At 32.1% G+C, this 7,069-nt stretch overlaps 1 protein-coding gene across 4 annotated transcripts in view; it reads left to right on the top strand.

Annotated features, from left to right (window-relative positions):
* The window catches only part of FAM172A (family with sequence similarity 172 member A), a 396,509-nt gene that overhangs the window by 164,325 nt on the left and 225,115 nt on the right, over nt 1-7,069 (top strand). The gene's annotated exons all lie outside the window — the stretch shown is intronic.

Below are 7,069 nucleotides of genomic sequence, written 5' to 3'. Positions count from 1 at the left end.
CTATACTCAGTTGCACCTGTTTGGTAGGAAGTAGATGTGTATAGAAGCTTTCCCCTTAGATTATGAAATGATTTTACTTTTTAAAATGTCTGAATGTGAATGTATACAACACAAACCTACATGCACACACACGCTCCCAACCACTACATTTGGATTGTGATGGAGTAAGTTTAAATTCTGTTAACACAAACACAAACATAGCTTACCATTTAGGGTTAGTCATCCTTAAAAGTCTAGCTAGATTGGTTTTAGGAATATTTTGTCATAACGCGTTCTCTTTTTTGTTTTCCTTTTTATATTCCTCTGTCTCTTGAAGAATAAAACGGACATCTTAGGGATTTGTACTTAATTCTGATTTGGAATTTTCTACTGAATAGAAATATCTTAAAAAGGGATTCGTTAAGTAGAGCACTGTACCTAGCAGAGTGCTTGGTAGGTAGTAGCTGCTTAATAAATATTTGTTGCATGAAATCAGTTTTTAATGAATTATTGACTCGGTGAATACTTGAGATCATTCATTATGTCCTCATCGACTTGCAAGTGGACTTGAGAACCACAAGCAAAGTACTGATATATTCTTGAAGAAACAGCAAAAAATATTTTAAACATGATATTTATTTGGGAAAAAAAGAGAAAGGTGGCATGTTTTAAGATAAAGTGATTTATGTACCACGGTTCTTAAGTAGGTTTCAAGAGTAACTTAAAAACTTAAGCATATATTTCTATGGTATCTGATGAGGTCAGAGTGATAATATTTTGAAAAACCATGTTCAGTTATCATATCTGTAGCTTGATAACTACAATATTTCCACAATTTTATAGTGGACTTTAATAAGAAGTAAGGAGAACATTGGACTTCATTCAGCACTCTTAAGCATAAAGGCGTATCTAGCACGCAGAACAGTAAAGTTCATAAGATAAATTTGTCTATCCAAGTCCGCTTGGGGCCATCTAATAAAGGAGATGTATCTGCAGGGTCCCCTATATCCATTTAGGGATTTTGATCTGTCATTGACTGGGCAACAATGGTAGCTTGTTACTTCTTTTTAGTTTAATGTGTGAATGTATGGGTGTATATTTGTGTCTCTTTATAAGAATGAGAAGCAAAGAATATAAAAGATTTCATAATATTATAGTACTAAATAATATTTTTGTCCTTGATAATGAATGGTAAATGTTTGTTATAATGCTATTGTACATTTACAGAATGCTTTAGTAAGATACTGATGATTAGAACAGAAATTTGTGAAGTTTAAGCCACATAATATTCTAAAACCTAGGGAAAGTTAGAAACAGAGCAGGCGAGAATATGGGTAAGTGCAAAGTGAATGTTTTAAAATAAATAGCACTTGGATAGCCTGGGATGTCAGAACCAGAGACAAGGGTGTGTGTTTGTCAATATATCCTTCATGTTTTACAGACTCCTAAGGGAACAAGGGAAGATACAATTTCACCTTTTCTGTGCCAAAACATTTTAATTATATCTTCTTCCAACTACAGCGGTTCAGTAACCAAGGAGCTGACATTGATGCATGTGTTGATAAAGCTGCAAACATTCAAAATGAGATTAACAAAGATTTTGAGCAAAGGGTGACAGCTAATTTTACACAGTTTTCTGCATCTAATTCAGGCCAGCATAATAATAAAATATTTTATAACTGTTGGGTTATTCAAAAGGACTTTTATGATGAGTTTGTTTGTGGATAGCTTTGTATCATACTGAAAAATTATCTATTCTATAGCTTAAAGCTATTTGCATCTATGTTGTAGTCCTGAAACAATATTAAAGGGGGAGGGAACCTCTCATAAGTTTTGGGGTAGTTTTTTTGTAATCATACTTTATCCTTGGAACTCTTTGCCTTTACCTTAATTTATCTTGAGCACACTAACTAGGGAAAGTATAGAGATAGCAAACATATGTTTTCTAATATTGCTTAGTATGCCCTAATAAAATGGCCAAGAAAACTTATCTTCAACTTATTTAATTAATAAAACTATAGTTTCTTTATGTTCTTGAGCTCCTTTGAGCACATTTCAGTTTATTTCTTTTCTCTTCTATTCTCTACTTGAAGGCAGCTGACAGTCTTCTTTCACTTTTCTTTTTGTTTGTGAAATTTTCTTTTTTTTTTTTTATCCACTCACTTCTCCATCTGCTTTCACTTTTGTTTGCTTGGGCCGTCTCTCATCCCAACTTGATAATGAGGAATGCAGTGTGACCCTGACCTCTATCAGCCCATGCATGACCTTCTGACTCTACCATATAACCTTTGACCTTCTCTTTGACAGCTTGATTAATTACCCTGTGTTATGATTTATGAGTAAGTGCTATGTAAAAATAATAGACAACAGGTGGTCCTCTGAAAACTTTTTGTGGCATGTTTTCTTTTACTGACTAACTTGATGAGCTATTTGAAGTTGGAAACTTACTGGGATAATCTGTGTTGGTCCATATTATGGTATTTTTATACCATGGAATACAACATTTAGGGGGCTACATGTTGAAGCATGGTTGTGACAAACATTTTACAAATATTAGCAGGGTGCTGTTACCTAAATGCATATTGGGAAGAAGCACAAAACAGAGTCAAGTGACATTTCAGGCATTTCAGTCCCAGGTCACGTCTTGAGAAAATTGCTGAAATAATGGAGGGGGCATTTTTCAAGCAGAGCTGCAGCTCCAGCAGCTATGTTTACTTTAACGCTTCACTAGTGACTTCTGATTGGTTGTCATGACCTCATCTCACTGTTGCACCTAGGATGTTGCAACAGTGACATATACATACCCTTCTTGTGAAAAAGATGAGAATGAACACAACATACATCTTCCAGAAAAGATGAATGGACAGTGGTTAGTCCATTTTTACCATGGGGAGTTGTAGCTTACAGGTAAAACACCTGGGGCTCATTTCCCTTGAGGATGAGCACGTATCTTCTTTCAAACTAAGCAGATAGAATGCTGAACTTGAAAAATATGATTGATAAATCTGTGTAAAATGATCACTTACAGAGCCTTGCCTGAAGACCAAAATGGATAGTTCCATAGGTCAAAGGATTCTCCTCTGGCCCCTGGCCCCTTTAGTCACATGTGGCTTGCGGTATGGAAGGTTAATATGCAGAGCTGAGTACTTTCAGCTGATTTTTTTATTTAGCCAACCACAAGAGATTTGAAAAAGTGTAGAATTTGCTCCTATTTTTCATTTTCCTTATAATTGGTAATTAACAGATAAATCAACTTAGATAAATCTTCAGTTTTAGCAAGGTTTCTTGGGACCAAAAGAACATTCTGGTTTTAGTCAGGTGTTTAAAAATCATATCTATTTGTAGAAACTTCTTGATAAGTACATTTCTACACTGATTTAGTTTCTTTAGTATGATTTCCTCTGGTTCTATGTGTTTGGCATCACCTGTCTGTTTTAGACCTCTCTGACCTAAGCTATCATTTGTTGAGTGAATGATAAATGAACTATTATTTATTGGTAAGTGCGTCTATAGACATCAAAGTAAAGAAGGCCTGGAGGCCTATGTGTTCTGTTTAAATCACAGCAAGTACTTGTGCTGAATAAAATACTATGTCTACTAATAAAATTTTGACGGTTCCTGATTAAGATCCCATGGTTTATACCTTATAAACACGGTCTGAAAATGAATCTACAGTTATAGCTAGCTACAAAAGGATACAAAACACAATGAGAAAAAGAGATATAACTTACTTTTACCTGTCCTCTTGATTACTTTCTTGATATCTACTAGATTGTGCATTCAAACATAGGAGTTAATTAACAACTTTATGTGTGCTTTGTGTCTTGAAATGTTGGGTATTGGAATTGATTTGAGTTAATCATTAAAAAAAATGCCAGGAGTTTTATTATTTAGTTGTAGAATGTTAGATAATCAGTTTTATAATTTTATCTTGTTAAAGATAACAAAAGTCTTCAAATGTATATTTGAAATGACCTAACTTTTTATCTTACGAGAAATTTAGCATGTTAAGGAATAATTTAAAAGGATAATAATTCATTATAAAATGTTTAAGGTCCTAAGCATTAGTAATGGAGGCCCCCTTGTTAGAATGGCAACGCAGAGTTCTTTTATTATTATAAAAGATTTGGATTTGATGCCTGATTTTATACTTTTGTAAAACTTTATGGGTATGTTTGTAAAAGGTCAAGCTAGGACCTTTTTTTTACTTATTTCTGTGTGCTCTGATGGAATTACTAGGAATAGAAGGAATTAACTTTTTAAATGGCATTTATTTTGATTTTTTTAAGATATAGATTGATATTTTTCTACCTAAAATGGTTATATTTAACTACTGGATGTTGTCTGCTTTGTTTTACTTTGACTATTTTCTTTGACTCCTTGGTTTCCATATATTAATGTTGACATGGCAAAAATCTTTGTAGCTTTGTTATATAAAGGAATTTGTTTACTAGTGTTTATGTGAGAGAGAAATGGAGGAAAAGCTGAAGTTTTACTGCATATCTTTAGAGCATGTAAATAGGATAGTTAAATTTATTTTGTTGCACTAGCTATGTCCTACTCATTATAAAATGGTTATGAATGGTCTCTGTGAATATTGCATTAATTAATTTATCAGGAAAATTTTAATTGAAAAATGTAAGATTTTACTGGATGGTAATTGAATCTGAAACAAAGACATTTATGAAAATTAGCTCTCATTTCTGCAAAAAATGTTCCTTAATATTTCTTGATTGTTATTTCATTAATTAAATTGGCAGTATGAAATATCTAAATGATAAAATATTTTCTAAATAATTCAGGTGTTTAAAGAGAAACATTCATTGTTGAAATCTAAATAATAAAACTTCTTTAATTGATTTATATTGTGGTGATTTAAAAATAGAATCATTTTTCATCTGTTGATGCCTCGGTGAAAAATTGATATTGTGTCTTTATAAAATTGGACAAATGAGTCATGTAATTTTCAGTTACATAATCAATAACTTAGACAAATACTACTTCTTTGATGATTTATGTGTGTCTGTTTTTTATACTTATGTAGAAGGGACACATCAAATTTCAGAGTCCATTTAAAATCAAATAGGCACAAAATTTTTTCAATCTACGATTTCCAAATATTGAAGTAAAAAGTTCTGCTCAAATAAACCTGATATGATGAAAATACTCTTTATAGTGATTAGTTATAAGGGTAAGAGTTTTATAATTCTGGTAACTATAAATGTTGTCTAGAGAGCTTATCTTTATTGGGAATTCATTCATTTTGCAAAGACAATGCTCATGTTCTATCAATTTATTAAAGTCCCACTTTGTTACCTTGTGTTTAAAATTTTTCGAGTTATCGTTAAAATTTGGTATATAACTATTTTCATCTTTAAGAATTCTAAGATTCTGTTTTGGGCTTGCTAACTCTGTGTGTGTGTGTGTGTGTGTGTGTGTGTGTGTGTGTGTGTGTGTGTGTTTAAAGTTCAATTCACTCAGAGAAGACAGGGAAAAAACATGACAGGAGACCACTTACTCTCGGTACAGAATCTAGTAAGGAGGCAATTTTCTTTTTGGCCTATGGTGACCTTTTTTGACTATGTTCCTTACACCAGAGACAGTGTACTGAATGCCTCTATTTCACCCTGTTTAGCAGAGTGCAACAATGTTCTTTAACTTACTTTTGGTGGGAGGAGAAGATATAGCTGAAATTTGAGAAGGGCGTGAAAAGTTGTAAGAGGCACAAGGAAGAGGGGTAAGAACTTCCTTCAAATGTGATTTTAATAACTAGTCAAGTGTGTCCAACTGTAGAAAATCACCAAGTGACAATCTGTCTACCTGACAGTGATTACAATGAATTACAAGACTTTTGAATAGCTATACAGATTAGAATAAAGCAGGACCAAATAAAATATCTTTTGTTGGTAAAACTTTGACTTACCAGCTAAGAAACTTAAAAAAAAAAAAAAAAAAAAAAAAAAAAAAAAAAAAAAAAACCTTGTGCTTTGATGTAGAACGTTTACATTTAAAATCTTGTAAAGTATTTTATAAGCCTTTCATGAAAGAGGTATTTATCTAAAAGTTTTTGAACATGTCTGGTATTTGAACATATATGAAGAATATGAGGTAGTTTGTTAATCAGTTTGGTATATATTTGATAGTTTTCATATATATAAAACAACTATATCTTAATTAACAGTCCTAGCACTAAAACCAGAACTCCAATGATCTTTAAAATCTCCAAACCATATCATGGTTTTAGACAATAATATTATCTGATTAGTGGAGTGGAGCAGGGGTGGAGGGGTGGGGGAGTGGGGGGTGTTTAAACAATCCCAGTGAAGTTTGTACATAGTTTGTGAAATCAACTGGTAAAAAAAAAAATCCAACTACATGTGGCAATGTAGCACATTTAAAAATAAGATAATTTAGTCTGTGCTAATATTAATTTCGTATTAATGCTATCAGTTTTTTTTTTAAGAATTAAATTTCAAACACAGTAGAAGCTTCTACAGTTATAGTTTTGGGAATGAATATACATTTGTTTGTTTTTTAGTAAGGATGATTTTTTTTAAAAGCTTTATTTTTGTAGCTCTGATGTTTTTGTCATAATGTTTTAAGTATAACCTTACAGATTGTACAAGGTAAAATTGGGACACCCAAAGTACAGAATTGAAAAGATAAGATACATAATACTTTCAAAAATTTGTGTTGTGCATGCTTGTCAGTGGTAATCGTTTACCCTTCTCTATTTTCTCAGGGTTAGAATATTCCATCAGTTGTAACATAATTTAAATATCAAAGTTCCCTTAATTATAATCACAGAAATGTTTGCCTTGCAAAAATTAAACCAGACAGCACAACATGTTTTTAAAACTTTTAAAAACTTCTAACAGCTCAGTAAGCTGTATTTTAAACTTTGGAATTTGTTTCCTGGTGTTAGTCCTCTATAAAGAGAAATGTTTATGGTAGTTGAAAAATGAAAAAAATTTCAGGATTAAAGAGTTGCTTCCATTATAGTAAGACATTGGTTTATTTTGTTTTATGATTTGTTTGGCTTCCTGAAAGAAGAAAGTTGAAAAAAGTCCAGGGTGCACAGGTAGACATT

This window comes from Rhinolophus ferrumequinum, chromosome 7 (genome assembly GCF_004115265.2).
Source record: "Rhinolophus ferrumequinum isolate MPI-CBG mRhiFer1 chromosome 7, mRhiFer1_v1.p, whole genome shotgun sequence".
Taxonomy (NCBI): domain Eukaryota; kingdom Metazoa; phylum Chordata; class Mammalia; order Chiroptera; family Rhinolophidae; genus Rhinolophus; species Rhinolophus ferrumequinum.
The sequence above is the reverse complement of the archived record's forward strand: the minus strand, read 5'-3'. Positions and strand labels throughout refer to the sequence as shown.